At 35.4% G+C, this 24,942-nt stretch overlaps 1 protein-coding gene and 1 pseudogene across 1 annotated transcript in view; both read right to left on the bottom strand.

Annotated features, from left to right (window-relative positions):
* The window catches only part of CSMD1 (CUB and Sushi multiple domains 1), a 2,580,735-nt gene that overhangs the window by 1,820,246 nt on the left and 735,547 nt on the right, over positions 1–24,942 (bottom strand).
* LOC122741877 lies at positions 14,209–14,892 on the bottom strand (annotated as a pseudogene).

The raw sequence follows: 24,942 nt of genomic DNA on the forward strand, positions 1-24,942 counted from the left end.
TCAGAGCAGAAATTGTTTCTGTTTAGGTGTGGTTGTTGAGGCCAAATCTCATCAGTAAAGTCCTTCAGCTAACTAGACAAAAGGATCTGTCTCCACCCAAGACTCCTTTGTAAGCTTGGGTCAGGTTTGAACCAGATGGATCTTACTTTCAAGGAGAACTTGCTTTTGGGGATGGGGGGAGAGAAAATTAAGAAAGAAGGTGTGATTACTCTGTCCCCCAAGATATCGGTTATTAATTATTTTTTCCCAAAATGTAGAAGGAATGAAGTTTGGAGTTGTGGGATTTTCTTGGAAAAGATAATGGAGTGGTTCAACATTTCCTTCTCCAGCTCATTTTACAGATGAGAAAATAGGGTTAAGTGATTTGCCCAGGGTCACACAGATGGTAAGTGTCCAAAGCTAGATTTAACTTGGAGATGAGTCTTCTTGATTCCAAGCCTAGTGCTCTATCCACTGTGCCACCTAGCTGCCTCAACAGGAAGGTACATTTTAACTTATATGAATGATCCACAGTATGTGGACTGGTTAATTTTTATTAGTTTCACTACTGAAAAAATCCAATAATAATGGGACGAATATCCTCTCATTGGTAGCGGGAATAGACATGATAATGCATTTCATTTAGAATTATAAGACCAAAACAGAGAAATGAAACCTTATTGCTTCAGTGGCCAATGCAGAATTAACAATGATTTTTTTTTCCCTAAAGGGACTTGAAATAAAACAAAAATTAATGAGTTCCTATTTTGTGAAAGGCACAGAGATAAATGTTAGCTTGGCGGAGAATATGTATCATGCATGATACTATCAAGTACTATTTATAACTAGAATTTAGTATTATTGATTATTAATTCTGGTAAATCATTTTCCTTTTCTGGGTCTCAGTTTTCTCATATGTATGATGAAGGGACCAAACTAAAAAAGAGAAGATTTAGAAAACATACTTTTTTTCCCTCAAATATTAGAATGATTCTCGTTCGCAGGGAAAGATATTTATTTGGTGGAGTTCCATAGACTGAATAAGATCTAAATGTCAGAAATTTTTTTTAAAAAAGGAAATTTATGTTAAAAAAAAAACACTATTGACTGCTTCACCTTTCTTCATCATCAGTTCTCTTATCTGGTCAAAGCATATAATGGAAAATGAATTTCATGCACAAAAAGGCACAAGCATATCACTAAAGATATGTATGACCGTAAATGAGGTCAACCATAAAGGAGGGAAACTGTGTGTTAGGCACTATGCTAAACTTTAAAAATAGTTCATTTGATCATTACAAAAGCTCTACTAGGTAGGTACTGTTATCTCTATTTTACAGTTGAAGAAACTGAGACAGAGGTTAAGTGACTTGCCCAGGGTCACTGAGCTAGTAAATTTCTGAAGCTGAATTTGATCTCAGGTCTGCTTGACTCTGAGCTCAGAAATCTATCCATTATGACAAAGGAGGCCACATCTAAAACAAAACAGACAAGCAAACAAACAAGAAAAAGAAAAATCTTGTGGAAACCCCAGTAAAATATAGGATTTTTGAGGGTAAATATTGCTTGTTTTTTTTTTTCCTTTTTCTCCTATCTCTAGTCTAACACAGTTCCTTGAACCTAGTTTGTACATAGTCAATGCTTCTTTAATTTGCTGAACTGAAAATTAAACTACATAGCAGGAATCCAGAACTTTATTTCTATTACTTCTCTTACATTAGTTTGTAATCTTGAATATGACATTTTTCAAAATCTCTCTTACTTACCTAGAAGGTGGAACTTTTAAATTATTTTGAACTTTTCCACTGAATGGTTTTATAGTTGGCCAAGATATGATTATTTAAATTTTTTTTTCCTGGAAAATTAAAACTCAACTAAGTTAAGGGGCAACTAGGTGGCACAGTGGAAAAGGCACCAGCCCTGGATTCAGAAGGCTCTGAGTTCAAATCTGACCTCAGACACTTGATACTTACCAGCTGTGTGACCCTGGGCAAGTCACTTAACCCTCATTGCCCCACAAAAAAAAAAAGAAAGAAAGAAAACTTGACTAAGTTCAAGAATAGTTGGGTTTTAGCTGTTGATCATATCTTCTCAAATACCATATTAGTGAACACCATAGTATTGCTATAACTTTAAAAATTCCTCTTATTTTTCTGGTCTGGGAGGATGGGAGTGGCAGGTAGAAACATGCTATAATAATAATTTCATTTGCATACTTGTTTTTATTTAAATTCATTTAACACATGAGGAAGCAGGAATTTGTTGTTTTTTTATTGACTTTAAAAGATAACAAACCTTCAAAAGACAATGAGTTTATGGCTTGGGTCTAGTTGCCAAGGGTGGGTAAAAAGGGCCATAAACAAAATGGAAAGGGTCAATTAATATCATATTAATAGAAAAGAAAATATTCGAAACTTTCAAAAAAATTGAACATGCAAAACTTAGGAGAAAATTATTTCAGTTGTAATCACACCTTGTTATTTGCCTGTGTGTTCATTAGAGAGGAGTTTACATAAATGTAATGATTCTGAAATTTCAATTGTTAAAACAAGATACTGATTGAAAACAAAATTTTAATGATGATCCTCACTCTTCTACTAACTTATATGCCACACAAGTCATTTTATAAAGTATATACTGTGATATGCCAACGCAAAAGCAATAAGAGCTAAATAAGAATCTTCAACAAAATTCCCAAACATTGATTTAGAGTTCTAACTAGATAAACACTTACTTTTATTTCCCTCCCTTTTTTTCTCACCTATTCATATATAATCATTCTTCAAGTCCCAGCTCAAATTTTGCCTTGTTCATGGTATATGAAGAGACAAAAAAATTTTCAGAGAAAAACTGTCATTTCTCAAACAACAACAACAAACCTTCAAAAATGATGTGAAAAACAATTTGGGAATTGTGGACACAACAACGGAAGAAAAAGGAAAAAATGCTGAAAAGGGAACTGAAAGAAAATAACAAATGAGATAGATGTGAGAAACTCTGAATGGATTTCATAGCAAGGCCTATAAGATTTGGAATCATTAAAAGCAAAGTATGAGATGAATGAGAATTCCATAGAACATTAGAAGAATGGAGTGATGATAGCTGGTAATTCGGTATAAATGAATGCAGCACAGAAAGGGTCCATTAAGTCTGTTTTTTTAATCAAAGGTTATTAGGAAATTTAATAAGTAGTTTCTAAGAGGCTAAATTAGTGAAGACAAGCTTTCAGAGCAACCAATAGTGAATTAAGGAGAGAAGGATAGAAGAGTTTTTGATTGGATCATTTCCTGAAAGGAAATGGACCATACATTGTGCCTACAAGGACAAGGACTTGCCATTTAGGTGAGTATGAAACATTTCAACCAAATTGAATCCAACAGAGCCCTTGGCAAGAATACGACTGAGATCTTTAACAAAACTTGATCTAGTGTAATTCCAGTTTGTTTCCCTTGCTCAGACTCTAACTGATAGTGGAACTATGCAAATTAACAGAGGCTCATAATGTCAGGATTAGACTATGGGCAAGTATTACTATTATTTTAAAATATTAAGAGATTTGGGGGGGATGGGGCAAGGGGGGGGGGGTTAAGTGACTGCCCAGGGTCACACAGCTACTAAGTGTCAAGCGTCTGAGGTTGGATCTGAACTCAGGTCCTTCTGAATCCAGGGCTGGTGCTTTATCCACTGTACCACCGAGCTGCCCCAAGAGATTTTTTAAATGACTTTACCTATACCCCACCCCATGCCATTCAATACTTGTTCAGCTGGAAAAAAAAAAATGTCTGAAAAACCAATAGAGTGACCATGTCAGATAACCTATTCAACCTTCCATAACCATATAATCACTCTCCCCACTCCCTTGTTCAGAGGAGGGGGAAAGTATTTGAATTGGTTATATATATTATATATATATTTGGATTTGTTTAATTACTTCTCCAAGAGTTTATCAAAGTCTTTCCATATGTTCTTCATTCTAAAATCCAAAGTATTCCATTATATTCATACGCCACATTTTGTTCAAATGTTCCTGATGATGAACACACAGTTATGGGGTTTTTTTTCCTACCAGAAATAAATGGTGCCATAAGTATTTTGCAATATATAAGGTCTTTCATTTTTTGCCTTCTTAAAGGTAGATATTTTGGGCAAATATGTTAACAGGGTAAAATAGCAGATCTTGAGATTCTTTGCACTGCATATTTGTAATCGAGATTTTAAATTAAGGAAAGTGGCAAAATTTAGGAGAATGGTATATATATATGTATATATATATATATATAAATTTAAAATTTCTGCATTTAATATTATATTTCCTATACTTTTTCTGCTTATATTTTACTAAACAATTCATATAGAGATGATAAAACTATTTTGTGATACTTTTTTCTAAGAGCATGAAAATTTCTTCCCCCAGGAAGTCATCATTATTATCAGTACCATCAGACCTCTGGTTAATCTGAATTTCAAAGCAAACTGATAACAACAAAAAGGTAATAGAATTATACCTAAAACTATAGATTGAACAGTTTGGATTGTTTATCCCTCTAATAACTAGGTCAATCTCTCTCTCTCTCTCTCTCTCTCTCTCTCTCTCTCTCTCTCTCTCTCTCTCTCTCTCACACACACACACACACACAGGTTTGTATATAAGCATACATTCTTATACATATATAAAAATAATATATAACAAATGTGTTATTTATTCCTACAATAAATTAGTTTCTCTTGATATATGTTATATATACATATATATACATGTAAATATATACACATAAATGTGTACACACATATACATACATATGTGTTTGTGGGCATGTATATATGTATGTGTTATGGGCCTAGCAACCCAGAAGTTTTCTGGGGTACATCAAAGAAACTTCTCCTAGAGAAACTAAACCGAAGGACAGACACACTTAAAGAGATAAGTGGCACCAGATCTGGACTGAGCTAGCTCCAGGACCACCACCCTTCATTCTAGTCTCCCCCACCCCTGGGGAGTTAAGATTAGGTGTGGCTGCTGCCTTTGTGCTCTGAGGAGACAGATGGCTTGAGAGATCCGCAGCCATCTCTCACCTAACTCCCCCAGCCACCACCAGTGCGGGGGGATGGTTCTCCCCCAATAAGGGAACTTTCCACAGTCAGATGATCACCCCCATCAGTCCTCTATAAAAGTATCTGCCTGTCTCCTGCTTGAGGAGATAGGTATCTCAGATCCAGAAGTCCAAGGATTTCTCTCTTGGTTTCCTTTCCCTAGTTCCTGGGCAAGTCACTTGACCCCAATTGCTTCACCACACACACACACACACACACACACACACACACACACACACACACACACACACGCAAAAACAGCTGATTTTTTTTCTTTATAATGTCATACATTTTTTCTCCTAGTTTTGCGCACTTTGTTATTCTTTAGTCATTTTAAGTCATGTCCAGTCCTTCCTGACCTCTTTTATGGTTTTCTTAGCAAAGATACTAGAGTGGCTTGCTATTTCCTTCTCTAGCTCATTTGACAGATAAGGAAACTGAGGCAAACAGAGTTAAGTGACCTTCCTAGGGTAACACAACTAAGTGTCTGAGGCTTGATTTGAACTCAGGTCTTTCTAACTCCAGTCCTGGTGCTCTATCCTACCTAACTTGCCTTCTTTGTTCACTTTATTCTACATAAATTTATAGAGGTCATTCAAGTTTTTTTCTTAAATTGTCTACTTCACCATTTCTTATGGTTCAGTAATATTTATATTTATATATTCATATAACATAGTTTATTTAGCAATTCTCAGTAATGGAGGGCAGCTAGGTGGCACAGTGGATAGAGCCCCAGGTCCGGAGTTAGGAAGAATCATTTCCCTGGAGAAGGAAATGCCAAACCACTTCAGTGTCTTTACCAAGAAAACCCCAAATTGGGTCTCAAAGAGTTGGACTTGATTGGAAAATGACTGAAAAGTAGGGTAGGTGGGAATGTATTCTTATCCAGTTTAGGGCTACAATGCAAAGAGCTGCTATAAAAAATTAGTGAACATATGAGTAATTTTCCACTTTTTTTAAATTAATTTGGCAAAATTGCTTCATTAAAACACAAGCAAATGCTACTTTTATCATTAAACTCTAATTGCTTAGTTCTCCTTGTTCTTTTGTGTCATCTTGAGTAAATTATAACTCTTCTTGTATTTTTATTATAACTAAACATCCTCTGTATTCATGACTTTGGCTCTAAATATGTATATGTATGAACACACATGTATATATGTATATCCCATATAGACATGTGTATGTATGCATTATTTATGCATGTGTATATGTTTACACATGGAGAGTGGGAAAAAGAATTAAGTCCTTGTTAAAAGCATTAACAAACTGTTCAAAACAGAATTTGATGGAATCAGATCATTTGAATATATTCTTCATAAAATTATCAAGAAAATCCATTATTATTTAACTCATTTTTGATGGACGTAAGTGACAATGAATTTTAATAATGGTATTAAGTAATGATAGGAATCAAAATTCAATCAAGGTGATTCTCATAAAGAACATATATAGAAACTATTATTACAATCATGCACAGCCATTTCAGAATATGCTTCTATTCTGGAACTAAGAGAAAAAAAATGTATGCAATTAGTGTAATGAGGCAGGTACAGGATTCATCAGATAGATCCATGCTGAACTACCATATGATAGTCAACAGGAAGAATTTTGTGAATTTTCTCCTTTATCCCCTCTCATTTATTCATCTACATACATATTGTATGGAGCAAACTGCTTCAGTTTACACAAATAACTCGAGGAGACCACCAAGTCAAACAGAGACAGATTTATTACATTCTCATAGGAATGGGCAAGTTCAATACCTGAACCGCGCCAGCTAATACATGCCTTTACCTTATATAGGAATGTTGGTCAGAGGGGAAGTCCCCACACACACTAGGTCGAGCTCACAATCTAACATCCAATCCTGTCTCACCCAGGGTGCGTGTTCAGCTCGTGATCAATGTATGGAGACATGCATACGTGTTCCAGGAGCAAGGGGGGAAAGGGGAGGGGGAACAAGGTCAAACCAAAGGAAGAGGAAACAGGGGAGTGACAGTCAGATGTTTCAGATCTTACAGTTCCCACTGACTCCCCTCTCCCGGCCCCTGTCTCTAAAGATATTCAACCTGAATAACAGGAAGAGTCACTCAGGTGCTTCAGCATTGTTAAGGATGACAGGGTTAAAATTTATCTTCGGCTATGTTGGGAAGTCAAAGAAATAGAATAAAGAATAAAAGAATAACACATTGTTGGGACCCTAGGGTCAAGGGGATTCTGCTCTGAGAAAAAGAGACATGTCACTTAACATCTGGTCTCAACTCAATTGCTGCATCCTGTGCTGAGCCCCGTCCTTTCTTCTTGAGTCCCGAGTATTGAATTGGTGGGCTAACTCCCTGACCCACTGACTGGGGTTCTGACACATGATGGATTGCAAACAAAACTAATATGTAGCTGACAAGTGGGGAGACTGAGCAGAAGTAAAAATACTGTTAATTGGCAATAAAAGTTAAAGGAGACAGTGAGAATTTGACAAGCAATAAACTTCTAAACGAACTATACTGGGGCAGGACTGGGTACCTTCCAGACCCCATCCTCAGAGTTTAATCTGACTCAAATCCATAATTATATCATACAATATGTATATATGTGTATATGCAAGTAGACACACCTATATGTGCATAGGCATGTATATGTATAAATGTATACACACATGCCTGTATGTGTATATATACACATATGTGTGTTTAGCTAGCTTTGATAAAAAGTAGTATATATTACTTTTATGGGAATACAGTGGGACTCCAATATATTACTTTTATGGGAATACAGTGGGACTCCAAGAAACCTAAAGATCTGGACCCCCAAAATTAAGGGAAAAGCTGTTCTCTCTCCCACCTCAGGTATGCGATGTGGCAGGACATGACTCCAGTATGCTGATAAGCAATACAAAGGTCTGCAAGAGGATATGCAGGATATGGTTGGATGCTGCATATCCTATTGATACCCTGTTATCAAAGATCCTCTTTTAGTTATCCTGCCTCAGTCTGCATTTCCCCTTACTTAGTAATTTTTCTTCCCTTTCTACGTTTTGTAAAGATACAAAAGACCAGTCTTCTCCTATTGCAGTGGGACAGTCACCAAGATGATCTGTTCCCCGCCATATTTCTCTCTCTTAATAAATCTCTTTTTATTTTACGAGATTCATGATGAGGCTCTGATTCTTTGGATGAGCTGGCTCCCTGAACCAGGTCACAAGTCTCCCTCAAAACATTTCTAACATATTAATACTATCTTTTTGATGTTACATCATCAAGGGGTAACACTAATTTTGTCTAAAACATATTAAGGTCCCGTTGCTAGGGGAGAGATTAAATTCTTTGACATTCAAAAAGCAGAGGTAAAAGGCTGTTTAATGAGTAAATTTATCCATTTTTAAGATGTAAGGTTCTTGGGTAGGAAGGAAATTTGGAAAGATCTGACAATAACACCATGTATTAGAAAATTATCATCTGGCTGTTTTTATTTTGTTATTTGTTTGCTTTGGGAAGTAGAATCATCATGGACTGGAATTTTTCTTCCCTTTTGTCATGAGGTATAGGAACATTGGAATAATAATAATTTTAAAAGTAGCCTAATTCCTAATTTGTATTCTAAGAGAGCAGTGGCAGTGCCCTTAAATTGTAACTTGTTAGATTTTCTCTCTCAAAGACTAAAGTTCAAATAAAATCCTATCTATGATCAACACTGAATACTCAGAAAAATTTAAAAGCAAGAACTAAAAACAACAATAAATAATGAAAACAAAAGTTAGCATTCATGTAACATTTTAAGGTTTTTACAGCATTTTACTTGTTATCCCATTTTAGCTTCACAATAACCCTCAGAGGTACAAGCTATTATTATGGTCATTTTATAAATGCAGAAACTGAGCTAGTAATTTCCTGAGGGAGAATTTGAACTCAGCTATTTCAGAATTTAGGTCTAACAAACTATGGGTGACACCAACTTGGTTCCAATATAAGAATAACATAATATAGAGATATAGTGATAGACAGACAGACAGACAAGAGAAGAACAGACCAGACAAGACCAGACAAGATCCCACAAGACAAAACATATTTATATATGTGTATATATATATATCCCCAAATCTGTACAAAAATACAAGAGATTAAGTAAGCAGTAAATTTCAGTGATAAACATCACATTTCTTTATTTATTTAATTGCATTTTTTACAAGCTTAATATTTATGTTTAGTTGTTTTAATTATTTTTTTTATTTTGTATTTATTTCAAAACAATATCTAAAGTGTTAGCCTTGATAACCTGAATGTAGCCAGTTATAGTATAGGTCATGATGGCACATTATATCTGGTGGACAACTTTCATTTAATTCTTGGAATGGTTCTTTAAATTTGCTATGACCTTCACTTAACTTATTCTCATTTGATTTGCAATACTTCCTTGTAAGGTAAGTAGAAAAGTTATTATTATCACCATTGAACAGACCAAAATACATTTAAAGTTGAGGATATTGATGCTTGCAGAGGTTGCATATCTCACTTGCATTTACTTTTATTATTAATGATAAGATGGGGGTGTTCAATAAACTTAATGAATGATGAACTCCAAGGCTCTTTCTTTTTTAGGCGATTATCTCAAGATTTTAAGGCTAGGAACTCATAAAGGGGTTTTCCCTTTTTTTAACCCCCAAAGTGATTTAGCTCAAACAGCCAAGATTTTCTAATGAATTATGCATGAACTCATTGTTGGCATTCACAATCTCTGTAAGTATTTCAGAGAACAAGTCTAATTCTCTAAAACTCCTTTAAAGCATTTTGTTCTCAACTAAACTTTTGTGTTGCAAATTCTGCTTTTCAATCCAATTCTTAGTGTTCTTTGGTTTTTAACTTGGACTTAATCCTTTGGAATTTGATAATTTGTGGCCACTGGAACATGATACTATTCAGTGGAAGATAGCCTTGGGGGCAAGGATTATGTAGATGGAAAAGAAACAGTGGAGATAGCATTTTAATGTAGTGAATTTCCTTCCTTAGAAAAAAGTTGCCAATTAACTCCTAATGAAAAGAAACAAATTATTGATTTGTATTGTATCTACAAAATGGCAGTGGAAAAAGCCACTTTCTAAGGATATTTGCATTTTGATATTTTAAAGTTAATGATATTTTAATAGTGTATGCAACCTCCCCCCCATTCTTTGAAACTTAATTTCTGTCTCCTCCACACATAAGGTTTACCAGAGTATAAAATATATTTCTTTTCCTCAAGACACAGTTCCTTGTCCCTAATAGGCTAGATCACTGATACATCACTTTATAACTTTAGAGTTGAGTAAAACTTCAGTTATTGAGGAAATATGATGCTTTCCCAAACAGCTGTGAAATAAAATTTATGCTGCCAAATATCCAAAGGGATATTTGCATTATAAACATGCTAGAGCAACTAAAAATTTTGTCACAATGCAGATTTATGTAAACTGCTTTTTTGTTCTCGATGGCAGAGTTAAGAAAGGGTTTGCTTTGTTGCTACCAAATTGAAAGCGAGAAAATATTCGATGTTAAGGCTATATACATTCAATAAATTTTCACATTATTAAACTGATTTGAAATTTTTTTGGTGTTAATCACTAATTCATTCTACATTAGAATTTTTCTCCAGTCTAAATCTTACATTGACTGAACTATTAAGTATGCAAGAAGCAGAGATAGCCTCCTTTTTACCACACCCAAAACAGTTTAGGAAGCTATATCACTTCTTACTTTTAAGTACTCATTTGTTATTATTTGATTTTTATCTCATTTAATTCTTTTATGTACAGCAGTAATTCATGCACCTAGTAAGGATTACACTTCTTAAAATATTATGGGATGGATTTAGCTTAATCAAAGTTTTCATTTTTTAATTAAATTAAAAGGGAAAGCTCCTATCTTTTCTTTCCCTCCAGGGAGAGAACATCTTATGATCTCATTAACAAGTTTTCCCCAGGGCCTTTTTCTCCTTTAATGAATTTGTCTTAGTCTAGGAACTTTGGATCTTACTATCTGCCAAAAGGCCATCTCATTTAGATTTATATTACAACTTTTTTTTTCCTTTTAAAGATCAGACTATTAATATATCATTAAGAAGGAAACATTCACACTCCATGTGTGCTTAGAGCCCTATGTTGACGTTATAGTATTTATAAAACATACTATACTCAATAAAGCAGAACTCATTTTCACATTCTACAAAATAAAGCAAAACCTTTAATAAACCAGAGCAAGATTCAAAGATATTAACATGAATTAATAAATTAAATAGTAGTTCTTATTGAAAACCTACTAAGTGGTCATATTGTACTCAGCAATGTGGCCAGTTTTATCCTGTTTGCCGTTCTGCACTCTGTTGAACTGGATTTTTCAAGGAGAATAATAGTAAGTTGTTGAGAGTGACTCTAGGGAAGAAATGACAGTGATAGGTTTCTACTTAATTCGAATTGTTAGATTCATTCATTATACCCTTTAAGAAGAGGTTATAAATCCCTGTTTTAAGACATAGAATCAAGAATAGCACCTATTGGGGCAGCTAGGTGGCGTAGTGGATAGAGCACCGGCCCTGGAGTTAGGAGGATCTGAGTTCAAATTCAGCCTCAGACACTTAACACTTACTAGCTGTGTGATCCTGGGCAAGTCATTTAACCCCAATTGCCTCACCAAAAAAAAAAAAAAAAAAAAAGAATAGCAACTATTGTATAAGCAATTATCTTTGCTTTAGTGTACCAGGGTCCTGAGTGCACTCTGTGAATTCCAAATCTATCCCCCCCATCCCATCCCACCCCTGAATTTCCCCATCTTCATGGCAAAACTAGCCTTAACAGAAGTATGGAAAAAAAATAAATCTCCTATGGAAAATGTTGTTCCCCTTTCCATTCTCAAAAAAAGGGACCATCCAATGCACTTCCTATATAACTGCTGAATTTGAAGGAGCTTCTGTACTGCCTGGGAAATGTGAAGGACCCAGATAAGCAGTAGATTCATACCTGCTTGATAAATAAATAATTGTTTCTATTTTGGCCAAGAATCCTGAGTGCCCCCCACCCCACAAAACAAAACAAAAAGATATCACTTATCTATCTCTTTGGTTATTTGTTTGTTTATTCAAAAAGGTGAATTCTTTGCCTCTTTATTTACCTAGCCTTAATCACTGACTGAACATTGCCTCAGGCAAACTGAGAGGAGTGCAAGACCTTAGCTTAAAAAAGCCAATGTCTCTCATTACATCCCAGGCCATTTCTAGTTCTGATCTAGATCTTGCCACTGGATGCAGATGACTGGAGGAGAAAGTAAGACTGGTGACTATACAATCGTGCTGCACTTAATTCCAATTCACTGCAAGCCATGATATCACCTCCCTTATGTCATGGTCCTCTTCCAGAAAGAAGGACAAACATCTCCATCAGGTTAGCTGAGCTCAAGGAAGGAGATGGGTTTTGAGCATGAGGTAGAAACTCAGAGCTGATATAACTGTGTAGTATTTTCACAAATATATGAAAATCTCTATACGATTGCAAACAGCAAGTAATCTATAACTTAGAAAATAAAACCTATGGAATTGACTGATCAATATAAAAGCTGAAATGATATGTCCAAAATCACACTGCTAATCGTTACATGAAAGATTAGAACCCATATGTTTTTTGTTTTTTACTACAAATCCAGAAGTCTATCCACTTTGTCATTCATTCTCATATATATGCACATGCACAGATAGAATGAGTGAAGGGCTGCTGCAAATAGAAATGAATTATAAAATTGAATTACTCCATGACTGGTCCTTATAATTGCCCAGATAGAGAATGTCTGAGCATTTGAAACACTTCAAAATGATTAAAGGTATTCCCCCCCACCCTCCCGTAAGTATATGTGTGTGTATACATATGCATGTTATTAATATGAATATATGATTCACCTGGATTTGATGGAGGTATCAAATAGATTTTATGAGATATCTATATATCTATATATAGATATATCCCAAATAGCTAGCAGATAAGTTCCTATTTACTATCTTCTCTCCCCAAGAGAGTAAACAAATCAAAATGCCCCTTTTGACTAAACTTCAGCTAATGAGTCCCATTCACTATCTTCTTTCCCCCAAAGAGTAAATAGAGCAAATATCTAGACATCCTTGTCCTTGGTTTGCTAAGTCTTTAAGCTGCTTGTTATAGTATTTGCTTTAGGTCAATTTGTATCATACTAATAAAACTGACATCACCCTGTAACCAGTGAGCAAAGAAAAACTTATATACCCTCAGAAAGAGGGAGTCCTCAGGCTTTCTTCTTAGGAGGGGAGACTCCACATGATCATGTGTTATATATTTCTTCTTGGGACAAAATATTAAATTGATATTTTTTTTTCTGTTTCTGATCTGGTTTGTCTCATAGGAGATATTAAATTCTCTTATCTGGTTCTTAACCATGATCTCTGATCTGTTATTATAATTTTTAGGAGGGCAGGTATAGAAACAAATTGTAGGAAATATTGTAAGATATTATAATTTCTCTGATCTGTTTATTGATTCTGTTTGTCTCCTACAAACAGGCAGATACAAAAGCTGTATTTTAATATTCAACAATGTATATACATAAATGTGTATACATGTATGTGTACATGCACACTATATATACAAATACATACACATAGTGTTTATATGCTTGTATATACATATTTGTATGTCTCTGTGTATATATGTGTATATTCATGTGTATATACAAATATATGTATATGCACACATTATATATGTATGCATATATGTTGAGAGAGAGAGAGAGGTTATCTAGGGGACAACCCAAGAGCATAGCTATGACTAGACAGATAAATGAATGAATAGTAGAACTGTGTATATGTGAAGATTGTCCTTTGATTTTTTTTTTCCCCATCTGCCCGGTTTTATTGAGAGCAAGGGCCTTTGTAACAGCTTCCAATGAGAAAAACAGTCCAGGGTCTTTTTTCCTTCCTCCTACCTTCCAAACCGCCCCCCTCCAAAACAAAACAAAAAACACACCCTACTCCAGTGGTATGCCAGGTGAGGCATCAAATCCCTCACCAGGGCCTCATGAGGTTTAAACCCTTCAGCTCAGTACATTGGCACTTGGGGAAAAAGAAAGAGAATTGGATGGTGTTTCAAGAACATCAAGGCATTCTTCAAAATACCCACTCAACCAATTGTTTCAGTTCCTTTTCCTCATCAGCCTCGGAAGCTGGACTGAGGGGTAAACGAGTAGAAGGGATATCAGGCAACTTGGCCAGTGCTTCCTCTTCATACTCTCCCATATTCAGCAACTCTTGGTTCAATGTCTCCTGCTCGAGTTCCTCTAATTCCTCTAGCAGCTCATCCTCATCCACATCAACCCCAAAGGCCACAGGCCGAGAAATGGCATCTGAGATTTGCTGGGCCATTTCCTGCTGCTCTGTGATTTTAGACATCAGTTCATCCACCTGGTTGATGTCCATGTCCTAGTGAGCCTCGCTCATGGCACGAGAAGCCAGCCCCATGGTTTGAAGCACTTCAGTATTGGTGGTAGCATTCTCAATGGCTTCACGCTGGAATTCCAGGGTAGATAGAGTCCCATCTGTCTGTGCCAGCTGTTGTTCCAGCCTCATATTTCTGCTCAGTGCCTGCATGGCAGCTTTTTTGTTCTTGGTCCCATGCTGCTTGGCCTTCTGAAGTTCCTGCTGGATCTTTTGCTCTAGAAACTCCTGCTTCTTGATCAGTATCTTCTCTGTCTCCTGCAATTTCTGAATTGCCTCTTCTGGGTTTCGGTCCTTCTCCTTCTTTCCTGCCCTGCCAAAGAGCCTCCCCAGGCCACTCATCCTGATTCCCGGATCCCTGATGAGTCACGACCCCCACAATTGGCTTTGGCCTCTTGTCCTTTAATTTTTAACTGAAACCTCTATTTCTGAATCCTGTCCTTGTCTTCAGGGCCATTGCCTGGAAAATTATCCTCTCTGCTGTCTGCTATATTAAACAATTTTCTAGTGTTTCTTGACTATCTACAACCATATCACATTGCTTAAAGTTGTGCCTCTTCATGTCTTTTAAGCATTTTAGTAATCCTCTCACTTTTCTAAAAATAAAACTTTTAATAATGTCTTCAATGTTGTATGTGTGTGTGTGTGTGTGTGTGTGAGAGAGAGAGAGAGGGGGGGGGGGCAGTTGGGGTTAAGTGACTTGCCTAGGGTCACACAGCTAGTAAGTGTTAAGGGCCTGAGGCCGGATTTGACCTCAGGTCCTCCTGACTCCACCTAGCTGCCCCCCAAAACCTTTAATAATGTCAATCCTCTGAAATACTCAGGAACTTAAAAATAAGCAAAGAAGTACTCTCAGGAACTGAAATAATTAGCACAAAGCTCACAAATTTATTCCAAAGGAAATACATTCAAAGGTCCTCATTCCAAACTTTATTAACTTTTTTTTAACACATAATCACATCAAGGTTAGCAATCTAGTTTTATATCTCATATCAGATAAATAGAACATTTTAAGATCCTCATAAGTTTGATAAGTATAGTGCATTGATGGGGTGAGATATGATGAGTTATGGCATAATATTATGGAAGAAAAGAGGAAAAAAATCTAAAGAACAGATATCTGCAAAGTACAGAAATCTTGGACCAATAAGTAATGGGACAAGCTAACCTACATGTTTCAATAGGTTCCAGATCATCACTGCATTCCAACACAATATAATAACTGATACTCGTATTGCATACTTTAAGCCATCCAGCTTAGAGTATTGTGCTTCCTCCACAACTTCCTACTCTATAGCTTCATTGTGATATGGAGATGACTCTGGGTTTCTAAGAATTGTCAATACAGTATAAGTTCTATCATGCTGCAAAACTTTAGGAATAGTCTTAGTAACGCATTATGCTTGCTTTTAGATGACAGACTCAGTTAAGTATCAAGAAGTTTATGACCATTAGGCTGCCCACTTAGTGGTGAATCTGTCTGTGGCAAGACATGAAACAAAGACAAATATAAAATGACCTTCTGGCCTATGTGGCACCCCTTCTACCCATCATGACAGTAGCATAGTAGTTAAAAAAAAAAGGACAAAAACACTTTTGAGATTATTTTTACACTTAAAGTTGTATTAATATTCTAAATGTGTGATCCTTGTCCAATGACCACCAGGCAGACACACAACTGAAAGAAGTGAATCTATCAATCAAAATCAAAAGACAAAAGTAAGGTGTAGGTAAATCAAGGAAGTCTCACAGATTCTCCTTGAAGATAAAAATAAAGAAATTTGAAGAGTTGGTTTAATCATATGTTTTAAGGCAGCATCAAATATTGCTTCACAGGACATTTGCTCATCTCATATTACACTACTAAAGGAAAACATTTACTAAAAGAGACTCTCTGGAAGATAATTGCATCTTATGCAACAATACCTACTATAGAGAGTAAGACTAGAAACCTGAGACCAGATATATTCTATGAATAAAATGATAAAGCTTTACAAATTAAATCATACATATATATATGTGTGTGTATATATATGTATATATATGTATATATATATGTATATATATAATATATATGTTATTTCAAGGCAGAGTTGAGAATAGGAGAAGATGGTCAGATACATTTGAAAACCTGGTTCTGAAGCAGAAAATAGGACTGAACAAAGACTTGCAGTCTATACAGTAGCTTTACTTACACACACACACACACACACACACACACACACACACACTGAGTATTATCTTTAAGAGGAGAGGAGAGAGATGCTAAACAAGGTGAACATCAAATAGAATCTATCATAAGTACATGAAATGGGGGGCAGCTAAATAGCACAGTGGATAAAGCACCTGCCCTGAATTCAGGAGTACCTGAGTTAAAATCTGACCTCAGACACTTGACACTTACTAGCTGTATGATCCTGGGCAAGTCATTTAACCCTCATTGCCCCACAAAAACAAAAAATGAGTACATGAAATCAATTTTATGTCAAAAAGAAAACTATTGGTTGCCTATAATACCTAGGATTTTATAATAGCATATATTTAGCACTTAAAGGTTTGCAAGGTAATGTAAAGAATTAATTGTGATTTGAGGTTTCTATGACCCCATCTTTGCCTAAAATTAGAAACCCCATGCTCCTTGATCTCACTCTGGCATGCACCCTGACCTTGCTATGGCACGCACCCACATACCTGCATGCGTCTGGCCAAATTATAATGAGGGCAGCCCCACCATGACTGGAAGCTGGGTGAGGGCAAGGGTACTGGCAGTTGTAGAGTGGCTTGTTAATTCTGTCAATCAGGGCTGCCAGCCAATTAGCTTGGGGCTGTGTGTCTGTCCGCCCTGTTCCCTGGGAGCCCGGGTTTGCTGGGAAGGAAAAGGGAGGAGATTGGCCATTCTGGCGTGGAGCTGGAAAAAGACAGGATGCAGCCGTGTGTTCTGCTGAGTCCTGGGTGGTGCTGTGTGTGATTCAGGCTGTATTGTTTCCCTTCCCCAATTTTTTTTTTCCTTTCCCTTAATTCTACTAATCTTGCTTGTGTTTTTAAGTTAGTTGTTGTTAATAAACCCTGTTCTGTTTTTGAAAGAGGCTGTTAATCTCTTTCCTTGCTCCAATATTGAGGCAAGCCACCTAACTAACACTCCCCAATTAAAATTTGGCCCCTACAGTGTTTTACATTTATTATCACATTTGAACCTCATACCAGCCTTCACAACAAAGGGAGGTATTATTATCCCTATTATATAGATGATGAAACTGAGACTGAAGGATGTTAAGTAACTTGCCAAAGGTCACATAACTACTAAATATCTAAGGGGGAATTCCTCAGGTTTGGCTGATGTGAAATATAGCACTCTACTACATCACCTAGCTCTGTATGTGAAAAATAATTTCTAAAACAACCATCTTTTAAAATTTAAACCACCAACATGTTAGAGCAAAATAAAAACCAATAGCAAATTAGAAGAAAGAAGGAAATGAGGAAATTATATCACTCTACATCTGATGGGAAGCAAAGTGACACAGTGGAAAATGAGCTAAACTTGAATTTGGGAGACCAGGCCTTTAATCCAAACTAACAAATTTACTCCACTTTTGGCCTTGGGGAAAAAATCTATATTAAACTCTTAGTTTCTTCATCTAAATGAGACTGGAATTCTTTTATTATTTATATCACAGGTTTGATGTACAGAAAGTACTTTTTATACTTTAAGACTCTAGATAAACGTGAGTCATTAATTTGTTATTTTTATTCATTCTTTTATTCACCCACCAAATCTTCATCATACTCCTATTTTATTCCATGTGCTATATTATATGATAAAAAAATAAAGACAAAATAAAAAGTCCCAGCTCTCAAGGAGTTTGGATTCTCCTGGATGCTATTTTATGAATATGGATGTATTCTCATACCATATTGATACAGAATGTTCCCTATCAATTTTTTTTAAACAAGAACTATTTTCCTATGTCATAGTGTAGGTTTCTATCAATATCCTTTGTCTGTATATAAAATACAAAAAATTTAATACTTAGGATTACAAAGAAAACCAAATATAATGAAAAACCATCAAAATATTGGATAAAAAAGTTTATGGGCCATAAGTTAAAAACCTCTTCCTTAAAAATATTTTAATTATCATTAAACATGTTGATTAATTGTTCAGGTTTTTTTCATAGTCATATATTATTATTACTTGAGGACTGATATGCTAAAAGATCTAGAAGCCTTAATACTTTTACTATTACAATTACTACAACAAAAACAGCTCAAATCTTTAACATCAAGATTTTACAAAGAAATTATCATGCTATATTTCTGTGAGTCAAACATCACATGCATTATTATTATAATTTTGTTTATAATGATATTGAGAATCAGAGAGAAGTTACAAGGTAGTCTAAATTTTCTAATCTCTTGACTCCAAGTTCAACATTCTTTATGATACCACACCTCTCCTTTATCTTATGAGTAAACAATATGTAAATTAGGTTGATTTTATTTTTTAAAAATTACTGAAACAAACTATTCTGGGGTCATAATTGTTACCCTTGTCCCACAAGACAGACTTGGGGAAAAATAATTATTTAAAAAATGTTCAATTTTATTTTATTTTCAATTTCAAATTCATTCCTTCACTCTTCTCCCTCTTTTACCTACTAAGAAGACAAGCAAAACAAAACTTGATATAAGTATGTAGAGTCATGCAAAACAAATTTCACTATAATTATTATATGCATATTCTATAATATTTCATGAAAATAGTATAGGTCTCTTTTCTTTGTAACCCCTTAAAAAGCCGCTACTATCTTCTTTTATTTTTTTAAAGTGAGGCAATTGGGTTTAAGTGACTTGCCTAGGGTCACACAGCTAGTAAGTGTTAAGTGTCTGAGATCGGACTTGAACTCAGGCCCTCCTGAATCCAGGGCCAGTGCTCTATCCACTGTGCCACCTAGCTGCCCCCACTACTATCTTCTTAAAGAGAAGGGAATCAAGTAGTGATGTGATGCTAAGCACTGAATGGAATATTAACTGTATAATTATCTTGGGATTTTGTCAGATACACAAAGTTAAGTCTCTGTCTTGCAAAGGCAAAATATGTTTATATGCTATGGCTTAAGGGGCCAGTGACTCTTGTTTCTTTCATTTAGAGGAAATCAATAACAAAATTGTACTTAAAGCCAGAAGAATCCTGGTTTTAAATCCCATCTCAAACATTTATTAGTAACATGATCCTGGAAATAGCTAGGTGGTAGAGTGGATAGAGTGCTGGTACTGGAGTTAGGAAGACATTTTCAAATCCAGTCTTAGGTACTTCCTGATTGTGTAACCCTGGGAAAGTCATTTAACCTTGTTTGCCTCAGTTTCCTCAGCTGTAAAATGAGCTGAAAAAGGAAATGGCAAACCACTCCATTATCTTTGCCAAGAAAACTCTAAATGTGTTCACAGAGAGTCAGCCATGACTGAAAAATGACTGAACAAGAACAACTTCCTGTTAGAGTCACTTATGCTCTCTAAGCCTCACCTTTCTCATTTATGAAATGGGGATAATGTGAATGAGATTTTCTGACCCCTTAGATATAAGTCGATATAAGTGATTTAACTATGGAAATAATCAGTTTAAAGATTACAAAACTGATTTCACATGTCTATGCCTTCTTTAGCTAGTTTAAGTAAATAATAATGAAGGAAGTAAGACAGATACTAGTAGAGCAAATTCCAATGCTATATGACCATTAAGTCTAGAAACCACCTAACTGACATCCATCTATTCCTCATCTATTCCTCTAGCAATCATCTGATTCCACCTCAGTGGTCAGCAACTAAGAGGTCAGCAAACCAACTTGGCAAAGGTTAGCCTCTAAGGAGGTATTTGTTTAAGTGAAAAAAGAAATCCAAGGGTTTAGCAAGTTCTGATGTTAAACTTGGGATGTATTCCATTGTGGGAGGAGTTTGTCTATAAATCATATGCTATCAATGCCCTTAAGCCTTGTATGGGTATAAAAACCTCTGAAGTCTGAGGCTTAGGATCTTTGGGTCCTAGACCTGAGACCCGCTTTATTGTGAGACAGGTACCCTCTCTCAAGAAACCTATTTTCTACGGCTTGGAGACTGCTGTTTCTTTTCCTTCATCAGACTTTAAAATTTCATGACAATAATACTAGTACAATTTTACTTCTGAAGCTTGTTGGGACAATCAAAATAGATAAAGAAAGGAAAGCAATATGGTGAAGTAGAAAGTTCTGAACATACTGTCATAGCACCTGAGTTTGAACACATACTACTCTAGTTCTCTGTGTGATTTTGGGCAAGTCACATCTTTGTTCTGGGTCTCAGTTTCATCTTCTATATGCTAAGGGGTTGCACTACTCAAGGGCTATAAACCTATGGAAAGCGCTTTGCAAACCTTAAAGCATGGCATCAGTGCAAGTTATTTTACTTCTGTGTATAGAGAAAAATTTTCATGTTGTAACCTACATGTTAAAGTGCTGAAATTCTTGTAAGAAAACATCCTATAAGTGTCCAATGAAAACATTTCCAACTCAAAATAACTACTTCTCTCAAACATTATTCTACAAAGTATTAAAATAGAAGATAAAAAGAACATGGGAAAATAACAGAACACAATAAAATTTCAAAAAAGAAATGCACACTATTTAAAAGCTTACCATTATTAGGTATTTTGATGGGGGAAAATTAAACAAACACACTTCTTTTATGTAAAGGACCTCTCTCAAGGAACATATCGACTCTAGGCATCATATGTTCAGAAGCAACCTAAAAAGCCTCGATTTTTCATAAGACAATTGGTCCATCTGACATACTCCAATGTGTCTGTGAATATAATTTGTGTGAGACATTCTGCCCCTCAGGCAAAAGAGAATACACACATGCCATAATATATTCCATCTTCTTATTTTTCCTTGTGAAGTTAAACCAAATATAGACGAATAATGTCTACTTCACAGATTAAGACTTAAAATTAAATGGACTATCTATAGAGATCATCTATCAACACATTTATTTTAGAAAAGAACTGTGAGTGGACACTGTATTGGGCTCAGAATTAAATAGAAGGTAGACAGTAACCTGGTTTGCTTTGGGTAGGAAAGAGTTCTTTTAATGGCTCCAAAAATAATGTCTCATCTTTTTAATGCCAATATTTAAACAAGTCATGGATCAAGTAAACAACAAATTAAAACAAAACCACTAGTATATGTGAGTACTGCATTTGGAAAGATATAATATAAAAATGAAATATTGCCTCTTTACATTCAAGAAGCTTACAACCTAGGTTAAGGTCTAAGGCCATAGATAATTGTTACTTTAATTACATAAGAAGAAATTAGATGCTCAGTTTTTCTCCTTTTTTAGAGAGCAGGGAGAAAGAGTGCTTTAATTCCTTTGTGACCACATATAAGCTACCTACTTCAGAGAGAACATAATTTTAGTTCAAGAGAGATACAGTTTAAATGATACACATTCACTGTATATTTTAAAATTATTTTCTATTATTAATTGAATTCTTTATTTTTGGCATCACTGAGGACATAGCTGAAAGTTGGATTTACAATGGTAAATTGTAGATAATTCCATGTTTTTTCCATTATACATTTTAATATTAAAATGGCATTCTTAAAATTAGGGAAGTACATAGAAATGTTCCTATGAGAACAGATTTTGACACTTCAAACCATAAGAGTAGCAAATGATAAGTTTTCTGCCCTAGAATGGATCAAACAGGCTTATTAGGATGGCAGTCTAAATAAAACAAAATAAATTATCAAATTATGTTTCATTTTGATTACAAGAAATATATGTTTACATCTCTTAGGCATAATACAAAATGCTAGCTATACTTGGAATTATGTCTCAACAGCTACTTTAATCTATAAATTCAGATGGTCCTCCTAATAATTTATTGACTTAAATTTCAATACTAGCTATTGACCTTTCAGTTTTTATTTTATAAAGATTCTTTTCCTCTTTTATGTAGCAAAATTTCATATGCTACAAATTTGGTTTTGCTTAAATGCAACTAATCTAGCTTTATTTTATCTTGAGAAAAATATGATTATAAATAAAACCAAAATTCTATTGTATACAATTATAGTAATACACATAGAGACAATGTGTTATGAAAAGTAGTTTGAGTGACAACCATCTTTCACATCTTGAACCAATAAAATACTCATGATAGAAAAGACAACCATGTATTTGTGAAAATCAATACATTAATTCTGATCACATACTGAGACAAATGAGGTGACAAAATATTGAATTTCATCATTAAAAAGCTGTTTTCTAGATCAGAAATCACAGGAAATGAACTTAACCTAAATTTAGAAGAAATGCATTTTGTGATAGTTAAAGTCCATTACTTAATGGTTCAAATAACCAGATCACATGTAGTTCTTTTCCTTGGATCTATTCTATTATTCTCTTTTGAGGCCATACTTTGAAATACATCTGGGTCAAATCTAGCCTTATCTTTCAATCTGGTGGACTGAATGTTCTCAATTGCAAGAAACCCAATTGGGGCAGCTAGGTGACTCAGTGGATAAAGCACTGGCCTTGGATTCAGGAGGACCTGAGTTCAAATCCAGCCTCAGACACTTGACACTTACTAGCTGTGTGACCCTGGGCAAGTCACCTAACTCTCATTGCCCCACCAAAAAAACAAAACAAACAAAGAAAACCCAAGAAATCCAATTGATCAATAGTTTGCCAGTATCCATCACCATAGCCACTCACTAAAGTTTGGTCCTTAAAATCCCCGTGTGTTTTAGGGAAGAGAATATGAACTTCAGAAAAAAACAAACAAACAGACAAAAAACTACCCTCTACCTGGTTCAACCTTTAAAACCTCCCACTCATGGTCTGTTAGCACTCATTCTTTATTATCCAAAATGAGGCCTTTGTGAAGAATTTAGAGACAATTGATCAAATGAAAAAAAAAAAAGAATCAATTATTCAAATGTTTGTCTTTCTAGATACTTAACTTAAACATGAGGAAAATCAAAAGCATTTTCATTAACAAAATAGACATGTGAAAGAAAAATTATAAAACTAGGTAGTTGGGCTGAAAGAATTAGGAAGTTATAGCCTACATACGCCTGTCAAGAATTAATCCATCAATCAATAAACACTTATTAAATACCTGCTATATTCCAAGTAGTGTTCTAAGCATTGGGAATACACACACACACACATACACACACACACACACAAAACAAGCAAACAAAACCAAGCAAGACAGCCCACTAAGTATACTCCTTACTGACTCTGAATAGAAACTAAATGTAGGTGGACCATTTTTACATAATAACAAAGTCCAGAGAGTAAGGTGGGGAACATTGGGAGGGGATAAATTGCTTGGGGGAAGGTTCATAAGAGTCTGGAAATGACAAAGACAGTCAGCCCCAGGCAATTCACTTGCCTGGGAAAGAGGGGACTGGGTGGGGAATCAGTTCTCACTTCCTATAACTATACCTAGGTTCATATATCATGGTGGTAATCATACATAATGATAACCACAAATTTACTGAGAACAGGCTGATCCCCACCTACTCCCCATTCCCAGGCCAATGAGTTGCCTGGGGCTAACCAATCTTTGTCAATTGCAGACTCTTGATTGACTTATGGATGTCCCCAAAACAAACTATCCATCTCCCAAAGATTCCCTAGCCTTGCTTCTTGGACTTTAGGTTATTATGTAAAAGGATCCATTTACATTAAGTAGTTTCTATTTAGAGTTAAGTAGCTTCTATATTTAACTCAAGAGCAGTCTCATAGTTCCCTTTCTTAAAGGTTCATTTACATTAAGTAGATAAGTAGTTTTTATTTGTGAGAAATTTACCTAACCCAAGGGCAGTCTCTTAGATACCTTTGTTCTGTTACCCCATATAAACCCTGTCCCCCACTCCCCATCTTTGAGTATTCCTAGCATTCTTCCTTTGCAAAAGTCTGATCTACCACTCCTCTGCCCCCATTAAAGACCTTATTTTGTTCTATATTGATTATTTCATTAATTTTCAGGTTCAGGTTAACAATACCACAATGGTATTTTTGGCAAAATCATTCACTGGTGGTATTAGAAACTGAAACTTCATTCCAAAGCACACTGACCCTGGCATCTCACCCAAGGTAAATGCTGGCCTGAATGAAAGGCATCTGATCTGCAGCAAGGTGAGCCACAGATGGCATGAGCACTCTGGCTTAAAAGAATGGCAAGACGCATAAGATCACTCTTGTTGTCCACTCACTGTTGCTCCCCCTCTCACATTTTATAATCCTTGTGCTTTCACCTGCTGAATTCCTAATGAGATACCCCTTTCCTTTTTCCACCACAAGTCTGACTAGACTACAGTTATTTACGATTATAAAACAAAATCT

This window comes from Dromiciops gliroides, chromosome 2 (genome assembly GCF_019393635.1).
Source record: "Dromiciops gliroides isolate mDroGli1 chromosome 2, mDroGli1.pri, whole genome shotgun sequence".
NCBI lineage: Eukaryota > Metazoa > Chordata > Mammalia > Microbiotheria > Microbiotheriidae > Dromiciops > Dromiciops gliroides.